This window comes from Lissotriton vulgaris, chromosome 6 (assembly GCF_964263255.1).
Source record: "Lissotriton vulgaris chromosome 6, aLisVul1.2, whole genome shotgun sequence".
Classification (NCBI taxonomy): Eukaryota; Metazoa; Chordata; class Amphibia; order Caudata; family Salamandridae; genus Lissotriton; species Lissotriton vulgaris.
Window position 1 is genome coordinate 967011720 of NC_141694.1, and position 20099 is coordinate 967031818.

The following is a 20099-nucleotide window of genomic DNA, read 5'->3' on the forward strand; positions in this document are numbered from 1 at the left end:
AATGAAATAGGTTTCGCATTTGCAAGAGTTTAAGCTATTGGCATTGTAAATGAAAATACATTTTATTTATCTGTTTTGATAATTAACACATAAATAAAAGGCATTGTCATTTACACTGCCAATAGCTCAAACTCTTGTAAATGCGAGACCTATTTCCTTGGAAAGTGCCGCCATTGTCCCGGGCTGCTTGGAAAGCGAAAGCATGCATGGAGCGCTGAATGTTGCAGGAAAGCATGATGTGCCTGTAAAAGGAGAAACTCATTAAAGAAAATAGTGTTTATAGTCGGAATAAGACAGACCATGTAACAACAGAAGTAAAAGGACCAGTCCTCATTGTAGGTTACAAATGAAGACAAGGCGGTACAAAGGAGGGACTAACAAGCCTATTAACAAATTAGAAGCCAGCATTTACAAAGGACAATGACATAAGCAAATGAAAAATATGGGCGGAGACTGGGCGGAGCTTTAAGTCCCTACTCGAATACAGCATGCCTCACAGGGCAAGCAGCGTATGTGCTTCCCAGCCTTGACCTAACAACCAGCCCGGCCCACTGCTCCCATCAAAGAGGACACCTGTACCCAGCTGTCCCAATATATCATCGGAATATTACCCAAGCTCCCGCAGAGGTTGGTAGCTGTATAGTTTTGAAAAGACGAGGATGGCATAAGGATTGTGATGAGGAAGAGCAAAACTAGGAGTCATGAAGATGACTACTATTGCTATGTCCCAGGTCAATGTTCCTTCCAGTTCTTATGCATTAGCACCAAAGCAATTAAGTCTTCCACCTAGGATAAACACTACAAAACCACAGAAAGAGAAACCATGATGCACCAAAAATAGTAAATTGTTCCAGAAGTACATATTTCATTTTCGACTACATAGAAATACCTATCCCAAATCTACAGGTGTGACTTTTAATCCACTTTCAATTGATAGGGCTGAATAAATGTATGAGGCACAGCCCCAGTGCCAAACCGAGAGTCTTCTGCCTAGTATTGGCAAAATGTCCCATGTATATCACCCTCAATCGCTACGGAGAGCTGTACCTGCACTCAACAACAGGCCCAGAAAATAGTAATCGGACAGTAGATTGTGTTCAGTTTGAGATCTTTTGTCCTTGGCCAGACACTCCTGCAGTGAAAGAAAATTAGGCTGTGCCAGAGTCAGCCATTGCACATCCAAACATACGCAAGCAAGCCTAAGTGGAAATAAAGAGAGAAGGGAAGGAGACGGACAATATGTGCCCTGAGAGCTATAGAACATGGAACTCAGAGTTTAAATATAGTAATGAAGAAACAGGGTGCATCCCCGGTCAAGGCGCACCACACAAAATGGAACTCCTCTCTCCGAGCGACTGTATAAAAGCAATGGGCACCAAAGGATGACATTCAAAGTAAGGAACACCACATCAACTATGTCAAGAAGCTCATAAGGGGGAAATGTAATGACTTTAACACTAAAGAAAGGCTCCCAGACAGAACATTTACCTTTTAGAAGATCAAGAACAATCAATGGAATTACCATGAGTTTGACATTGACCAAACTCATCAGAGACGTACATGACTGCCTGAGTAGCCGACCAATGACTATCTCAAGAAGAAAGAAATAATTAGAGAAGAACACAAGGCCAAGGAATCTGTAAAGTCAATGTAACAAAACAAATGAGTGCTTAGAAATCCTTCATGGCAGAACAACCCTGAAAACCTTTCCAGGACCTGATGTAGGCATGCAACGTGGATGGATTCCTGGACTGTTTTGTAAAACCAAACTACAAGTACAAGTGCTTCCATTGTAAATTATCCTGCTCAAACTCTAGACCAAGAGGTTCAACGTCGGGCGGGGTTGCAAATTTGACTCTCACTGGATTCACGTTGAGGAGCGCCTTGAGACCCTAACGGGTGAGTATTGCACTTTACAAACCCATGATTGATTGATTGAGGAGCTATTGTAATGCATTTTGAGTGTCTTGGTAACCAGCACCAGACAGCAATCACAAGTGGATTTAAGGACAACTAAAATAGTTGAGCGCACATCCTTGCACACTTAAAATAGAAAGAATACAGAGAATTCCATCCTGCAGAGCCAGGCCTGTTTCCCTACTTCTGATACAGGTCATAAAGATAATGCTGATTTCAGAGAGGTTGGGCATCCATGCTGTAGCCACTGTGACAATATTCAGATTTCACTGATCTTAAGGACATCAGCAATCCGTCACCGAACCACTACAAACACCCACCAACTCCTAAAGCTAGACAGTCCCTAGAACAATCAAGATTACTGGGATCTTCAAACGCACTGGAGAATGACCTTCAAAGTAACATGATCTTAAGTGTGTTCTCCTGCTTTTTTTATGTAGCACTTTGAAATAGCGGGAACCTGCCCAAAGGGATATGGAGTGCTTTTAGGCGCAGGGAAAATAAGTGATTTGCTCAGAATCACAAGATGCTGAGCCAATGCAGGAACTCAAACATGGTTCCACAGTTCCAAAGTCGGCAGCTCTGGCAGTTAGGCCACCTCTTCTCCCATTGGTGTGACCTTGCTGATGAAGACTGATAAAGGTATGTTTTTAAAAGACATGAGTGTCGCAGAAAATTATGAACTCCTCTGCTCCTGCTGGACAGACGTTGCAGAATTTATCTCTTAAAGTCCTACACTTTTTCTTCCAAGAAAGATCTTTGTTTCCTAAAATGGAATCTTCAGAAAGGTTTATGTCCTACTTTTGTACTTCAGCTGCTCAGGAGGATGTTTCTCCTTGCGACAAACCAGTCGCCTGAGGAAGGCCAAAATGGAAATTCCATTTAAGAGCCAGTTGAAGAGACTTAAGCATGTGTATGTCTCGCTGAGGTTTCTGGCAGCTTATCAAACACTGATAGCCATATGTGCTGGAGCTCATCACCCGTTGAGATATTTGCAGGGCATAGCTGTTTGCTTCAAGACATAGTGAAAGGTCAGCATATTACCTTGGATATTGGGGGGCAGCCTAATATGCTGGGGAAAACATCTTTCACATGTAAAGAGTCAGGAAAGTCTTTGACAATTCTGGATATGAAATGTGCTAGGTAAGTCCATCCTGAACTTTTAATTCTTGCAATGCGACAATTTCTATCTCATGCAGTTCTCTTTGTTACTGGTTTCCATCGGGTATGTCATCTTTTCCACAATATAGCCCAGCACTTGCAACAGTGCCTACCCCAATACAAATTTACCAATGGGATCATTGCTAGACACCACTATATTATACCATATACCCTAAGATGCAGCATCTTGGTCATGTGAGGAAAGAGAAACATGGAAGAAAGATGTGTTCTACTTTTTTGTTCCGAGAGGGGTTTGCTTATTTATTTATGGATTTATTGCAACCATCACCTGGAGGAATTCTGATGGCAAAAACTGATAAAAAATAATCACAAACCCAATAAGAAGGCACCAAGAAAAACAGTGGGCATTTAGCAGAAAAGATTTTTTGAAGCCTGCTTGAAGGCATGGAGGTCCTCAAGTAGGAAAAGGCGGAGTTTGTTTCAAAGCTAAATGCCCAATACTTCAAAGGACCTACACTCACAAAGGGCTTTCATAAAGTGAGGTATAGCAGCAACGGCAAGAGAACCTGAAAACAACCATCTGTGGAGAAGAGAGGGAGTAATGATATCCAAGCAGAATTTTGGGTCGGTGCAATGAAAAGCCATTTGAACAAAGCAAAGTTTCCTTTGTGAACTGGGAACCAATGGGGAGCCCTCTGGGAAGCTGTGACAGGTTGAATTTTCAGAGCCCAATCTTCCTGCCATTTTCTGAATTATCTTTAGCTTTCTCATCCGATATTTTTGAGAGACCTAGATTGATACTCCTAGTGTAGTCTAGATTATTATGAACTAAGGTGCCAATTATTCCAATTATTAAAGTGTGCGTTGAAGAATGAGGATGTATGTGCAGCTGTGGCCACCCATTTTTTTATTTCCAAGAAGGCAGATCCCCGGGCAAAATGCTCAAACACTCTGACAGGCATTCTTGTGATGAGACTGTCAAGTATCCCTAGCTTTCCAGGTAGTTTGAATTTCTTCTTTTGCCCTTGAATGCCTGGTGAAAAGAAATATTGGTTATTAAAGATTAAGACATTTTTATTAGATATGGGCCTCATTCACCTGTGGGAGAAAACGGAAGGAATTTATTCCCGTCCAAAAAATATTTGAAAGCCTTATATAGGGACAAGTTTTATGTAAAGTCTCTGTCCTCAGCTGCTAGTGGTTCCTTAACATGCCTCTTTTTAGATTTTAAGTGTAAGTATACGTTTGAGGCCTATTGGGACATCACCACATGTCCTGGTGATAGAAAACTCTTCCACCAATTTAGAGTGGGAACAATCCCCCTAAAATTTCACTAATAAGTGGAGGTATGACCGGGATATAAAATGTGATACTTGTTTAACAGAGGATGAGACTTTATTGCATGTCCTGCAAGGGCCCTCGACAGAAATGGCTCAAGACAGTTTGTAGAATGCTTGGTACAAGATTTTGTCAAACAGCCCTGCGTATTCTAAAAAACAGAACTACTGAAGTCATGGTCATTGCCATGGCTAAATTCCTGAGCTGGACTTGGATCCTTAGAAAAAAGAATTTGCTAGGCAGCATGTAACCTGTTTGCTTATATGTTGGTGTTCCCAAGTCTCCCCCAAAATATTTACTTTAAATATTGGAGACTATAATTATGCCCTGTGTAATTCTGCCTTAACACCCTTTGATTTAGAATTCTCCCATTTAAACATAATCATTGTTTTAAATAGATTTGGGATTTTAAAATGATATGCTCTTTAAAAAAAAATATTTTTGTATGAGATTTTATGTCTTTTATATCAGATTGTACTGTTTATATGTGTCTTTTATGATTGATTATGATCGAATAAAGATGAATATAATTGAATTGAAATTGAATTGAAATATCAGTTTCCAGCTCCAGGCCTTATTATATCAAAATGTACTCAGGGCTTCTAATATGGGAGGCATAAGTGCCCGCCTCTACTGTTTTACACAATAATGTTCACCCTGCCATATATTTTAGCTCTTTGCTATGCCACTCATTATCAGCGGCGGTCCGTGCAGGTAAGCACAGTGGGGCAGGGTGGGGGGGGCAGGGGGGATTTAGTCGACAGATGACGGAATAGGGAAAATTCAATAAATAATTCCTATTCAGTCATCTGTCAACATCCCCCCGCACCGCCTCACCGTGCTTACCTGACCTAATGAAAGCCTCTGAGATCGAAGGAAAATCAAAGATAATGCTGGCACACCCTCGCCTCTCTGATGGAGCAGGCAGAAAATCGAGGAGGTGGAAAGGACCGAAGACCACAAGTAGCCCAACAACACTGAGCCAACTTGATCACAGGGCACACAGGCATTGTTGAGGCATACCCAGATAACTAGGCATTTGAATCCTCTCCTACAGGAAGTGGAGTTGGAGCGCGTTTTGTTTTCATATTTTTTTTCTATTAACCTTAATCATGAGTTCGTCTTGGGAGGAGGAAGGAAGGCATTGAGATGATGAGTTTCATGTGCTAGTCCTTGTTTTGATGTTTGCAAACTCGCCAGTTATTGACTTTTTCTATTTCTGTGATTGGACTATGAGAAACATATTATGTCTCTACGGGTACTTATTAACTTTTTTCTCACACCAATAATATGTGCATTGTAAGTTGTGAGGCACTACGGGTCTGCATAGGAAGTCTAGTGCCATTTGGTGGCTTCTCATTCATCTTCCCAGTAAAGGAAAACGTGTGTGACAGGCAGTGCTGTTCCACCAAAGCAGGTGCCATCCAAAGCATTTCTCCTTTTAGTGTTCTTTATCAAATCTGACAGAAATAGAGAGGGAAAGTTTTACTCACTCATCGCAGCACCAACCTCGTAAAAAAGGAGTGATATTTAACCCTTCCTACAATCCTGCAATTGCCAATGAAGGTGAATAGAGTGGATTTTAGATTGACTGCATACCCAGCGTTTTGGTTGTCTTGTTTAAATAAAGTACTGTTAAGTAAAATAACAAAGTAAAGAAAGACAGTGTTCTATTCAATAACTAAGGGGCATATTAGCAAGAACCTCGTTAAAATTGGCTTCTTTTGGAATTCTATAACGCATATTACCAAGCCCATTATCGCTGTTTTAACTGCAGTTTCCTGCCGCTAAAACTGCAATAATTTTAACGAGGTTCTTGCTAATATGCCCCTAAATCCCGCTCTTCTTTTCTCTCTCTCCTTTTATCAGACTCTTACACAGGGGCGTAGCTTGGTCAGTATGATTCGGGGGGGGGGGGTGATATTCAGATTTCCTGACAAATATGCGGGAACATCTTAAAACAGTATATGAGAAGGAGGACATAAGGGCAATTTGAGGGGCGGTGGAAAGAGAGAGAAGTGCGGATTGTCAGGGTTACTTAAAACGCAAGATTTTTCAAACTAATGAACACTTTTTTAAGGCCTTCAAAATATGGATGAGAGAGAGTGTATGTGTTTTCAAAGCCAACAGACACTTCACATTACCCAACTGAAAGCACTTGCACCCAATTATTATTACTACAGAATACATTTTTTTAGGGGGGTGTAACACCCCAAACACCCCCCACCCAGAGCTACACCCCTGTTCTTACAGGGTTCTTTTTAAGTCTGCCTTCTCCCTTTGTCACTGTTATCGCCTTTTGCTTCTTTCTACTTTCTCCCTTTGCTGCCTTTCTCTCTCTTGTTCTGGTTCAAAGGCGCTGATGATGAAAAACAAATCCCAGTCCCCAGGACTGCAAGCAGCATAAAAACACTTCGCGTAGCCTAATGCACGAGGTGTAGGGGATGCTGAAGCAGGTATCTGAGAAAGTAAAAACACTGAGGTTGCTGTCCTGGGCCCAGGCTGCCTCCAGGCTCCGGCGCAGTCAGCAGCCTATATTAATTCACTTGCTCTACATGCATTAAATCAATAGTGCCTGGGTGAATAATAAAATAAGAATGGTTCCAAAAGGTAAACACATTGATCTCATTCTCTCAAAACCATTATCCAACATATTTTCTGCGCTGTGGAAATAGATCAGCAACACATCACCAACCCATGGGCGGGTTTTCATTACTATTGTGAACATTTTTCCAAATGGTAAAGTGAAAAATGCTGACTGTTAAGGAAAGAAAATCTTCACCTAAACTAAGTGCAGTAGTTATTATTATTATGTTTCTTATATAGCGCCAGAATCGACCCCCGAAGGGGTATCTCCGCGCTTGCCTTGGGAACCCGTCCTGGCTTTTCCCTGTGAGATAGCCCCTACAGGGCATCCCCAAGGTGAAAGCCAGGCATCCCGCCGCGGGGGGGCCGTTGTGGAGATTAAGCAAGCTTAATGCCCAGAGTTGCAGAGTGTGAACCCATGATTAGGTCAGGCACCGAAGCGAGAATTATCGAGTCCATGGACATTTGAGCTCAAGACCCTGCCGCGTCGGGAATTGAACCCTGGTCCTGGGTCTGACCTCTGCTTCAGGGTCTGCCTGCTCTAACCAGTGAGCCACACTTCTCCACTCCAGTTGTTTAGGAAAAAAGGATTTCCACATATGTTTTAATCAAAGGGATTCTCACAACATCTGAGGCTGCATCAATCTGCCTGCTTAATGTTTCTATAGTTTGATCTGCTCTGCTAAGATATACCATCGAGCAACTAGATTCAAACTTCTTTATGCAGGAAAGTGCGGAAACAGAGGAACTACTGCCTATGTCATACAATTTCAAATCTATTTTCCAAGGTGTTTAGACAGTAATGTTCCCTACATGGTGTACAGTTGTGTTACCTTGTCCTGCGCACCCAAATGTGTAATTCTGGTAGCTTGTTATTGATTTTGGCTACGCCTCACACTAATCTAACTTGTGTGTCTAGGCCTTGGATTGTCACTTGACATGAATGAGGTCCTGGATCTTTCCTTTGGCCTGGAGGGGCACACCAAGCGTGAACTTACTGTACGGATGGCTGTCCCTGTCATGGATACAGTACATAGAGCGGTGGTGGCAGCCTACAGTGTTTAGTGAATCTGTACTTGTGACCATGGGCCATATGTATGAAGCCAATTTGCGATCGCAAACGCTGAATCGCAAATTAGCAGTGTGCAATGCAGCACACAAAAACCCCCTTGCAAAATAAGGAATCGCAAATTTTGCGATTACCTATTTTGCGATTGCATTTAAGGAATCGCAGTTTGTGATTCCTTAAATGCAATGTAAGAAGCACATAAGAAAGTGCGATTTGGCCTTAAGGAATCGCAAATTACCACCAACTTCAAATTGGTGGCAATTTGCGATTTCACTTAAAAACTCACTATTTTGCATTTTTTAAAGTGCCATGTGGCACACATTTATGTGTGCCACATGTGCACACATGCAGATTTCAGGGGTGCAACAGGGTGTCCTTTTTACACCCTGGCACCCTTGAATTTGCATTCTCAATTTGCGATTCTCTATTTGCTAATCGCAAATTGAGAATGCCTTCCCATTCATTCCTATGGGCCTCTTAGCCAATAGGAATGAATGGAAAGGTATTCCTTATTCCGAATATCAATTTGCGATTCACAAATAAGGAATATGTGGGATTCGCACAATTATTAGCAAATCCCACATACATTGCATTTTGCGATTCTCAAATTGCGATTCACTGAAAATCACAATTTGAGAATCACAAAACTCTAGTTTCATACATATGGCCCCATATCTTTTTTTTTTTGTGTCACTGGAGTGGACGCCTATTGGCCTACTTATCTTCACATCACCCTCACTCTGATGAGCTCCCCTTGTCAGCCTGCACAATCTTCAAAACCAGTAGCATCATCTACAAAGCTTCAAGACCAGTCCCGCCCAGCCCCCCCACTTTATCTTGCAGATAAGTTCATCAGTTCCGATGGTTCTAGACACCTGCAACCAGGACACTATCCAGCTGCAGGCTAAAAAGTGTAAAGAAGAAAAAATACGAGGCAGCAGACATTTTTCATCTACACACCCAGGATCTGGAAAAACATCCCCATATACATCAGGACTGCCCCAATGCTACTCCAGTTTGGGAAAGATTTGAAGGTACACCTCTTTAAAGAACACTACAACACAATGCATTAAACAAAAAAAAAAACACTTTCTGATCATTCCTTGACTTTATGCTTATCTTTGACCCTGTACAGCGCTCGCCTCCCTTTTGGCTAGGTTTGCACTGTAGAAATATCACAAACACACATACTTGTGCAATGGTCCACTTTCATGCACTTTGCCAGATGCTAGTGCTAAAACCCCAAGTTTATGTTGGGTGTGTTTTTAGATTGAGTGGTACTTGCATAGTGTGTGGGTGAGTGACACAAAGCCATAGAGGCCTATGAGATCTTTTTTGGTTGACCAAGGCCTGGCCTATTGCACACAAGGTTGTTTTCTGGGATTGCTGACATTCCTGCATCTGGAAGGAGATGATCTACACTTCTTTAGTAATTTAATTAGCCTTTTGCTGAGCAAAAGGTAGTTGATTGGTCTTACTAGAACACTGCTATTTGATGAATGGTAGGGATGAATGGTAGGATGGTAGGCTTTGCTGTGTATGGTAACCTGACTGATTACCAGGAATATCAAGAGGTATTGGTGCTGAAGCCCATTTGTCTCAGAGGATATATGGGATGGGCGATACAAGGCAGTGCAGAAGGTGACTGATGTAAACAATTTGGTGGACATAACGGCCTCAAGGGACTCCATGAGGATGTTCCATGTGAACTGGGTTAAGCCTTACCTCCAAAAAGAAAACACAGTTAACATCATGACTATGGCAGAGGATGTTGAAGGAAACAGTTAGCCTCTTCCTGACTTACTGCATAGTGACTTTAGGGATCGAACTTTGGTAAGGGTACAGCATGCTCCTGTGTGAACACTGGAGCTGCAGAAAGAGTGTAGAGAAGGAATTAGGATGATTTTTCAATCTTTTCTTAATCCTTTCAAAGTTATCAACATGCTTTTGCACAGGATATAGGTGCAGAAGATAGTCTGCCAGTCAAAGGCAAGACTTATTGCACGTTTGATTAAGTCTAATAGCGCATTAAGGAAGAAGTGGCGAAGATATTGGATTTGTCGGCTTGGACTGAGTGATCCTATAGTCCTTGGTCCAACCTGTGGTGTTGGTGCTCAAACAAATTTCCACAGACATATTTTGGTGTTGACCGCCAGGCCCACAAAGAAATCACTAAAACAAATGTGCGTTCAATTTCCAGAGCTGGTGGACCAACTGGATGCTGCAAGCTACTTGAGTATCTTTGATCTGACCAGCAGCAGCTGGAAGACTGCTTTAGTCCCTAGTGCCAGGTAGAAGACTATATTTTCCACACCCAAGGGTTTATTTCAATTTAAGACAATGCCCTTTGAGTTGAAGAAAGCTTCTGCGACTTTCTAGGCATAGTGAAGTATTATCTATCGGGGCTAGAAATGTTCTATGTGGTCAGCCTGGATGACATTGCAGTGTTCAGCAATATATGGAAGGATGATCTGAAGCACCAAGAACAGGTGTTGGTCAGAATGCAGGGGACAAACCTGACCACCAAGGCAACCAAGAACCAAGTTGGGAAGTCCAATGTAGTCTTCCTTCGGTATCATGTGTGGAAATAGGAAAATACGGCTGGTGCATGCCAAGATTAAGTCTGTTTTGAAATGGGAGGTGCACATCACCCAGACACAAGTGAGAGCTTTTTTAGGACTCAATGATTACTACAGAAATTTTGTGGCAAACTATTAGACTACAAGTGCCCCATTGACAACCAAGAAGTAGTCCAAAAAGGTGATTTGGACTGAGGTATGTCAAAAGACTTTTGGGGTCACGTTGAAAGCACTGTGCAATGCACCTGTATTGAACAGCCCTGACCACAGTCAGCACTTCATAGTACATACAGACGTCTCAGGAAAGGGAGTTGGAGCAGTACTGGCTCAACCTAATAGCAATGATCATCCAATGGCCTTTATTAGTCATAGTTTACTAAATAGAGCAAAAAACTGGGTGGCCATAAAGAAAGAGGAAAGGAGAACAATCTGGGTACCCAGGTGTTGGCAGCCCCAGATTTTCCACTGCAATTCCTCGGCGGAATCGCAAAGCTGCAGCGTGACCAAAACAACTTCTCCTGAATCATGAAGCAGCAGTGTGACATCAGCGGCTGGGCCTGAATCGTGATGTGTCCACCAAAGGCAGCATAGCCTGTGAAGCTCACCTTTAGGGTCAACACCCTGAGTGGCTTCTTGCAAGGGAGAGTTAACGCCTCTCTGTAGCAGACTTCTATTGTTCCCGAGCCTGAGAGTCATTCACACTAATCCCAAGGAAGGTAGAAGGCGGTCTGGTGGCCAGCAACTGTACGAAGCCACAGTACAAACTTTTGAAAAGTTGCCTTTCCTTAAGAGTTCAATTCGACTTGAGCATCAAGTCGGGTTTAATGACACACTTTTCTTGATACCCTCAAGTAACCCGTTTAGTAGTCCCATTCAGAAGTAAACTGGGCTGAGAGGTCAGCCGGTAACCCTGTGAAAGCCAATGGGACTTCTAAACCTCCCACAGAAAAAATGACAATTTGGAATGTTGCTGTTCGGACATATTAAACTTAATATACAGCTTCCCGCCTTTAGGCTATGTTGAACGTCCTTAGGGGAGACTTGTATATACTGTTAAGGGAAGTGGGGGATTAGCTATTGGTTTAAATGATAAAGTCGAACTAGCAGTTGCAAACTGCTTTTCTAGGCTGCAGTGGCAGGCTGAGAGTCAATCAATCAATATGAACTTTATTTGGTCTTTGAATTAAAAAACATACTAGTAAAGCAAGCCATGACACACCATCCTTGATATCAACAAATTAAAAATACATAGAACAAGTACACAGTTAATAAAGGTCCTACAAAGATAATAGAATGGCAAATATCCTATATTCTAAGGAGGTTTAATCACAACTGTTTCTCAACTTAACAGGAACTTTAAAAAAGTTAAGAAAGTTAAGAATAGTATCTCCCCCATAAATTTGACAAAACTTGGCCATCAGGCCATCCAGGCCGGTGATTTTTGTGGCTTTAGATTAGCTATAGCGCTGCTAACTTCCTCAGATGTTATTGGTGCCCCCAGATTGTCCTTCTGTGTTGCTGAAATATATAGGAGCTGTATCTCCTCTAGATAGCATGCTTGCGCAGCTGTTTTGTAGCCCTCTGCTAGATATAGTTTTTGTTAAAATTGGCCAAAGGCGTACAGCTTCTCTGTCTCTGCGGTCGCTTAATCCACGGGTGTACGTCATTCTCATATATAGTCCAGTTCCCTGTTTATCCTCAGCTGTCTGGACAGGTGAACTCCCACCTTATATTCTTTCTCGTATGTGGAGCATTTGAGGTTTAGAAGGATTAACTGTGTTCTGTTACTTTGTATGGCGCTTAATTTACCCCTGAGGGCCTTAACCTATGGCGGAGTAACTCTTTGGCGGAGACGGGGAGGGTGACAAACTCTATGGAAGAGGCCCTTATTTTGTGCTGTCCAATCCATGAAAGGACCCTCAACTATGCGGCTTCTACCGACCGATACCGCTCCTCAACCCGGACACCAACATTTATACAAAGATACTGGCTAGTAGGTTAGAATCACTAATGCCAGAATTGATTCACCCGGAGCAATCTGTGTTAATCTCCGGCAGGCAAACTCACAACAACTTGCGGAGGGTTTCCATCTTCTGGAAAAGGCAAATAAAAAAAATTGTTACCGGCGTTCCACCTGGGGCTAGATGCAGAGAAGGCCTTCGATTGGGTGGATTGGACATTTCTCTTTCAGGTCTTGAGGAAATATGGGTTTAGTGACAGATGTATAGCCATGATCAGAGTGAATTCTGCTGCCCTAGCGCCAGGGTCCTGGTTAACGGGGTGAGCTCAGCAGTGTTCGCCTTGGAGAGGGGGACTCGTAAAGGATGCCCCCTCTCCCCACTGCTTTTTGCCCTCAGCATAGAACCGTTGGCAGTTAAAATTCATATAACCCCTGAGATACGGGGCATTTCATTCGGTAGGGGATGAACACAAGATCTCCCTATTTGAGGGCGATATGCTTCTATAAGTCACAGCGCCGGAAACCTCACTGGCATGGGTGATGGAGGAACTGCAGTGGTTTGAACAGGTAGCTGGGTTATGTGTTAATCTTACTAAATCATATCTGCTGAACCTCACACTGCCGCAGAGGGACATGAAAGCTTTAGTTAATTCCACACTCTTTCAATGGGCAAAAAAAATAAATTGTTTATTTGGGAATAAGAATAACCCTCAAGCTCCAAGACCTCCACAAGGCAAACTATCCCCCACTTCTCCAGCAAATAAAAGCAGATTTTGGTAGATAGACGCCTGCATACCTCTCAGAGGTAGGCAGAGTTGAGGTGATTAAGATGATGACACTGCCTAAAGTGCTATACCTCTTCCAGGGCCTCCCGACTGAGATAGAACAGGGGTACCTCACTGCATTAAAATCGCTGATCATTCGTTTTACCTGCGGAGGAAAAAGGGCAAGATTATCATTCCACCAACTCCGGCTCCCCAAAAATAAAGGAGGTTTGGCACTGCCAGACATGAATCTATGTTACAAATTAGCTCAACTCCGAGTGATCACAGAGTGGTCATCCAGGGTGTCAGACAAACACTGGCTGCATGTGGATAGAGCAGTGACGGGGAGGAGTATTGGGGACCTTGTGTGGAAACCTAAAGCAGAGTGACCGCCTAATGTTTATCGAAGTACACCTACAAAAACGACTAACAAGGTGTGGGATGATATACACAGGCTGTCAGCGCTGACCACTCTCCCTTCACTGTTTACCCCCATACACTATAACCCAATATTTTCACCAGCAGAGGCCTTTCGATGCGTGGAAGGAAGGGGGATGTCTCAGGATCTCCCAGCTGTGTCATAAGGGGGACATACTCACATTTGAGCATTGTCAGAGGGAATTTAACTCTAAATACTTCCTCTTAATACATGCAATTCAATCTGCACGTATGCAATACAAACATTCCCAACAAAATTCCTGTCCTGAATTTGTCCATACAGCCACACTACGGACCCTACTCCTTCATGGTACTAAAGCCTCCACTATATATAAACTTCTAAATAGTTCACCTGTCCCAAGAGCTAAAATCAAGACGGAAGCATTGTGGGAGAAGGACTTAGCAACCTCTTGGTCTGTGGAGTTTTGGGATAAAATATGGCTCAAACTACGGAGGTCCTCTAGAGCTGCAAACACCACTCAGACACTTTTCTTCATATATAACAGGCTCTTAACTTCTCCACTTATTCTCAGTGCAAGACATTCTGCTCTCCCAGATACTTGTTGGACTTGCTCTTCACCACAGGCAGACTTATTTCATCTGCTCTTTAAATGTAACCTTGTTCAGAATTTCTGGAAAAAAGTATGGTCTCAAATTAATTCAATTTTTAATTCCAGTCACCCTTTTTCCATTTTGCTTATTTTCTTAGGTAGCTTGTCCTCTATTTGGAAGGACTGTGGTTCCAATGTAAAGATAATAGACCTGTTATTAGCAGTGGCTTTTCAACAGATAACTAAAAATTGGAAGGACTTCACCAAACTGTCATATCAAGCGTGGTGGTATGCTATTTTCTATAACCATAGACTAGACACAACATTTGTATATCCATTACATCTAGCGTCAAAATGTTTGGACTTATGGGCACCTGTTACGCTATTCATTGACATGAGTGCCAGATGTTCTCTGTCTCGCACTCCTTTACAACAAGAAGTGGCTAAACCTTCATGACTTCCTCCATGTTGATATTGTAGAGTTTAATTATACCTTATTTTATTCTGGCAAATTTTTATTGAATATGTTACTTACCTTATCTTACTGATTTTTATGGAACATTGTTATTTTATTTATAACTCATAAGTTTACCTGACTTCATTTCATGCCAAATATGAGTGTCAATTCCAATTCTTATACTGTATGTAACCCTTTATCTTCATTGTTATTATGTCTTATGTATTACCATATTGCTTTATCTTAATAAATTCACTTTGAACTAAAAAAGAGGGAGTTTAAACATACAGCCAACGAACACTACCACTACACTCGGCTGCGACACTGGGTCCTTACTCTGGGAATCCAGGAAGCTGCGACTAGAGAGGTCACGCCAATAGAGAAATTAGTGAAATTAGAGAAGGGTACAAAAGGCACGATCTTGCACCTTTATAAAATGCTACAGTCTACACTGCATACTGAGTAGCCCAGACACAGGCTTTTCTTGGAGCATACCTTGGGGGTTAGTCTCTCAGACAAACATTGGGACACGTTATATATGAAGATACACAAATTCAGTCACTCAATGGGAACAAGGGAGGCTCACTATAAACTCCTTTATAACAGGTATCTGTACCGCAAGAAATGTAAAAGGATTTACCCCGAGACGCCTGACTTATGCTGGAGAGGCTGTGGTTTTAAAGGGGACTTTAGGCCTATCTGGTGGGACTGTTTACAATCTGGCCATTCTCGTCAGAGATTCTGGTCTCCTGTCTCTTCACTCTGCTTGGGACTGTGAGGTACCTTCCTCACCTAGTGCTACCTTAGATAGGGCAACATCTAGCTAACCCAAAGAGGTCACCCAACACTTTAGTACCCCACCATGACCAGCATGGTCGGAAGGGCCTATCTTACTCCCTATCATGGGGTTTGATCCCCATGCCAAGGATAGTGCTTCCAGAAAGGCAAGCACCCAACAGAGGCTACTGACAGCTGTCAATGCCCAGAACCACACCCTGAGCTCTCCACTATCAATCAATCAAGGAAACATTTATAAATCGCGCGGCTACTTCCGGCAAGGTGTCCCAGCGCTAACACAGCAGACTAAAGTGATTGAAGGTTTATGCAGCTTCTCCCCTTGCTTAATGAGTCAGGTTCTTAGCACCTTTCTGAAATCATGCTCTGAGTTCAGCATACGTAGGTGGTGAGGTAGGGCATTCCAAAGTTTGGTGGTACTAACAGTGAAAGACCTGCCCCCGAGTTTTAATTTTGAAATGCGAGGGACAGTAAGATAACGCTGATGGTTAGATCTTAATGTGCACTTCTGGCGGCACAGTCTAAGCCACCACCTGAGGTAGCCAGGACCCTTACCCTGGGTGGCAAGAAAAGCAAGGGCTAGGGTCTTGAATTCGAACCTTCTGGCTACTGGGAGCCAATGGAGCTATTTAAGGTTGGGGGAAATGTGCAGGCGCATTTGGACCTTACGGATGAGCCTTGCCTCTGCATTATGCACTGTCTGCAGCCTTATGAACAGGTACCCTGGCATCACCAGAGAAAGCCAGTTGGCATAGTCAAGGTGGGATGTCACTAGGGCATGAACCGTGATCCTGCGGCTCTCCTCCCACAGGAAACCAAGGAATTTTCTGATAGATCTTATTTTTCCAAAGCAAGCTGACGAAATTTGCCGGACTTGTACCGAGAGGGCCAGGTCCTTATTTCATTTGACTCCAAGGTTTTTATCCGAGTCCTCAGGGGAGGGTGAAGAGCCCAGCTCCCCTGGCAACCAAAAGCAAGAAGGGGGGGGTGATGCTTGATTAAAGAACAATACCTCCATCTTATCAACATTCAGTTTCAAGCAGTTTTCATTCATCCATCCTGCAATGTCTTTCAGGTAGTACTTAAAAGAGACAAAGGTAGAAGGTTCTTTGTTGGAGAACACTAGCTGGATGTCATACGCGTAAGATACTACCTTGACCCCTGGCCACCAGTGGAGCCAGATAGACATTAAAGAGCAACAGGCTTAAGGCAGAGCCATGGGGCATTCCACATCTAAGTTGTTTAACTAATGAGGTGAAAGGGCAAAGAAAAACTTGCTGGCACGGCCTTTAAGATAGGAAGAAATCCACTCAAGTGCAACCCCCTGTACTCCTATATGTTTTAGTCTTTCCAACAAGATTGCATGCAACACTGTGTCGAATGCTGCTGCCGAAAGGTCTAATAACACTAGCATGGCTGATGACCCGCCATCCAATAACACTCAAACTGAGTCTGCTACATCTATCAATGTAATCTCAGTGCTGTACCCTGTGTGGAAGCCCGATTGAGGGTCCTATATAAGATCGTTGGTTTCCACACAGATGGCTAATTGTTGATGAACCATTTTCTCTAGCACTTTGGCAGGTGCTGATAGTAGGGAGATTGGTCTAAGTTTGCTGAGTACTAACGGGTCGGCATTGGATTTCTTCAAAAGTGGTAGCAAATAAGCTTCCTTCCAAGTGGCTGGGAAGATTCCAGTCCTGAGCGAAGCATTCCAGATATGGTTGAGGACGGGATTAAGCCACTCGTCCAACAGTCTGAAACACAGCAACAGGATCCTCTGGAGAACCTGATTTACATTTCCCAAGTTCAGCGAGAGCCACCTCAGCTGAGATCAGGATAAATTCTTCAAATACATGCAAAGTGGGATATGGGAGTTTCAGTTACTATATACTCTATTATTGGAGTAAAGGAGGAGTACAGCTGCATTATCTTTGAAAGAATTCAGATAGGCTAATGCATAGGGCCTGCGAGGGGCGGAAACAGCGTTCTAACGCTGGGAGTTTTGTTTAGGATTTCACGATCCTAAAAACTTTCTTTGAGGAGTTTTCTGAGCTAGCGGTAAGGTCAGCCAGATATTCCCTCCTCTTAGAATTTAGTAATTTAGGGTATTTTCCAAGGCCTTTTTGTTCGCACTTTTTGCGTCAAGCGAGTATAACTGTCTCCACTTGCGTTCTAGCCTTTTACACCTACTTTTTTCCAGTCTAACTGCCTCTGAAAACAAAGGCACGGCAGACAGGGCCGGTCTGCATGAGGCACAGATCTCAGAGGGGCAGCTTTGTCAAGTGCCGACGCCAGCCACACATTAAAATAGACGGCGTCTTGGTCATGGTTGTAAGATAATTACGGCCTTGAGCTGTCAAGAACTGGGCCCAGGGTCTCAGTGGTGACCTTGCTCCAGTTACTTTTGACTTCACTAGGTAGCATTTTTCCACCTCTTTGGTCCTACGGCAAAACCATGGCTTATCGACCCTCAGCTCCTGCATATTAGAACAGATGAGCTCTAGTATGTGGCTGGCATTATGGGTAGGAGATGTCATCAGCTGGAAAAAAGTTACATCCCGTAAGTGCTGTCAGACAATGCGCACTATGGAGGCACTGGGGGTCGTTGACATGGAGGTTAAGATCCCCAAAACCGTAAAATTGGCATAGCATATGGATACCTGGGCAATGCAATCTGCCAATTTCAGCGTGTGACTGTGGGGACAGTCTAGTGGCCTGTAGATCAGCAGCCCCAAAAAGGAGAAGGAGGGGGATATTTTGATACAAAAGAAAAGTCCTTCGATGTTGCCTATTTGGCCCTGGTTGGGGGTGGCAATCTCCCAAGAATCCTTGCAGCCAATGGCCACCCCACCCCAATATCTATCATCACCCCTGTTGACACATACTATACAATAGCCTGAGGGAATCGCCAAGGCCACATCTGGGTTTGTTTCATCCCTTAACCAAGTCTCAGTGAGGAACATGATATCCCAATTGTTATACTCTAGGGATTGGCAGACATCGTATGCATGCTTAGGTAGGAATCTGCAGTTGATAAGGCATGCTTTTATCTCACTAGGTCAGGAGGTCTGGTAAAGTGCCATGTGCTACCTCAGTTGCCTTAGGTTCTGGCCTAGAATTAAGAGTAAAGTCACAAGCCGGACAACAAAACTCCAGGTCCTCTCCCCCAACATCGGCAAGAGGCATACCTGTACATGTTTCCCTTGTTAGAGCCATCATTTAATCGCGCCCCCCATCTTTGAGTCCTGCCACTATCTTTTTGGGCAGCATGGCTTGCGCTGGCTGCGATTCGGACATTGATGGGCACAGACGGGTTTTTGTTTTGCATGTCTTTGTCACGCCTGCAACGCGCCTGCTGCGTGTGCCTACTTCACATGTCACCTGCACATCCGCGTCGCCATGGTCTAGTTATAGCAGCCAAGGGTGACTGGAATGCTAACCAGTCCCAAAATGGCATCAGAGTAGGTCCTAATGGAGCGAAGGAACAATGGTGCTCCAAACAGGATGTCTCCATGTCAAAGGAGCACCCTCAATTGGATCTGCCTCGGCTTGGGTAAGTTTAAAACATGCAAATATGTCCTAAAGTGCGAAGTCAAGTTATAGAGATGGGTGCAGTTAAAACAGTTAAAACTAGGGCAGTCTCACATCCCTTACTGTGCACCCTGCAACACGCAGTAGTGCACACAGCAAGAATAACTCAGAACTCCACCCACTAGCACCAAAACATATGCGGGAAGCAGCACAGCTTGCTAACACTTCAAGTCTGCTGTGCGTCTGCATCGCCGAGGTCTAGATAAAGCAGCCAGGAGGGTGACAAGACTGCTAACCCCTCCCAAAATGGCATCAGAGTATGTATTAATAGAACAAAGGAAAAATGGCGCTCCAAACAGGACATCTACATGCCAAAGGAGCAACAGCAATCTCGTCTGCCTAGGCAGGGGTAAGTTTAAAACATGCAAATACATCCTAAAGTATGCGGTCAAGTTATACTGGACCCGGTAGAGGGGGTAGATCGCAAGACGCCCAGACCATACAAGACACGAGCAGAGCCGTGTGACTGGCTCCACCGGGCACTGTTGAAGCCTGGGGACCACAAAGAGTGGGTAGATCCAAGCAGGTTGAAGATAACGTAGGGTAAACTTGTTACCTATTTTAACAATTATTATTTTTTGTAGATAGCATATATATTTTTTCACGGTCCTGAAGAATCGCAGGGTTAAGGGCTAAGAGCGAGAAATATGTTGACCAACACAATTTAACAGGAGCACATAGACCCACAGAGTGGTACATGATAGCGCCCTGTTACACTTCTTTTAACTAGGACAGGAGACCCCCAGAATAAAATTTGCTCATTCAAGGTACACCCAGCCCTATTTTAATTCAACACATAGCATCTACACTTCTTGGCCCCACACCAGCACTCATCTTACGGCAGTTGGATAGAAGATCTCCGACAAAGAGCCCCTTCTTAGGGAGCCCGCCAGGGATTGCACCTCCACCCCAACGAGGAGCAGCCCAGA

The 20099-nt window shown here is 43.5% G+C and overlaps 1 protein-coding gene across 7 annotated transcripts in view; it reads right to left on the reverse strand.

Moving 5' to 3' along the window:
• Positions 1-20099, reverse strand: part of LAMA2 (laminin subunit alpha 2) — a 3858378-nt gene that overhangs the window by 1164434 nt on the left and 2673845 nt on the right. The gene's annotated exons all lie outside the window — the stretch shown is intronic.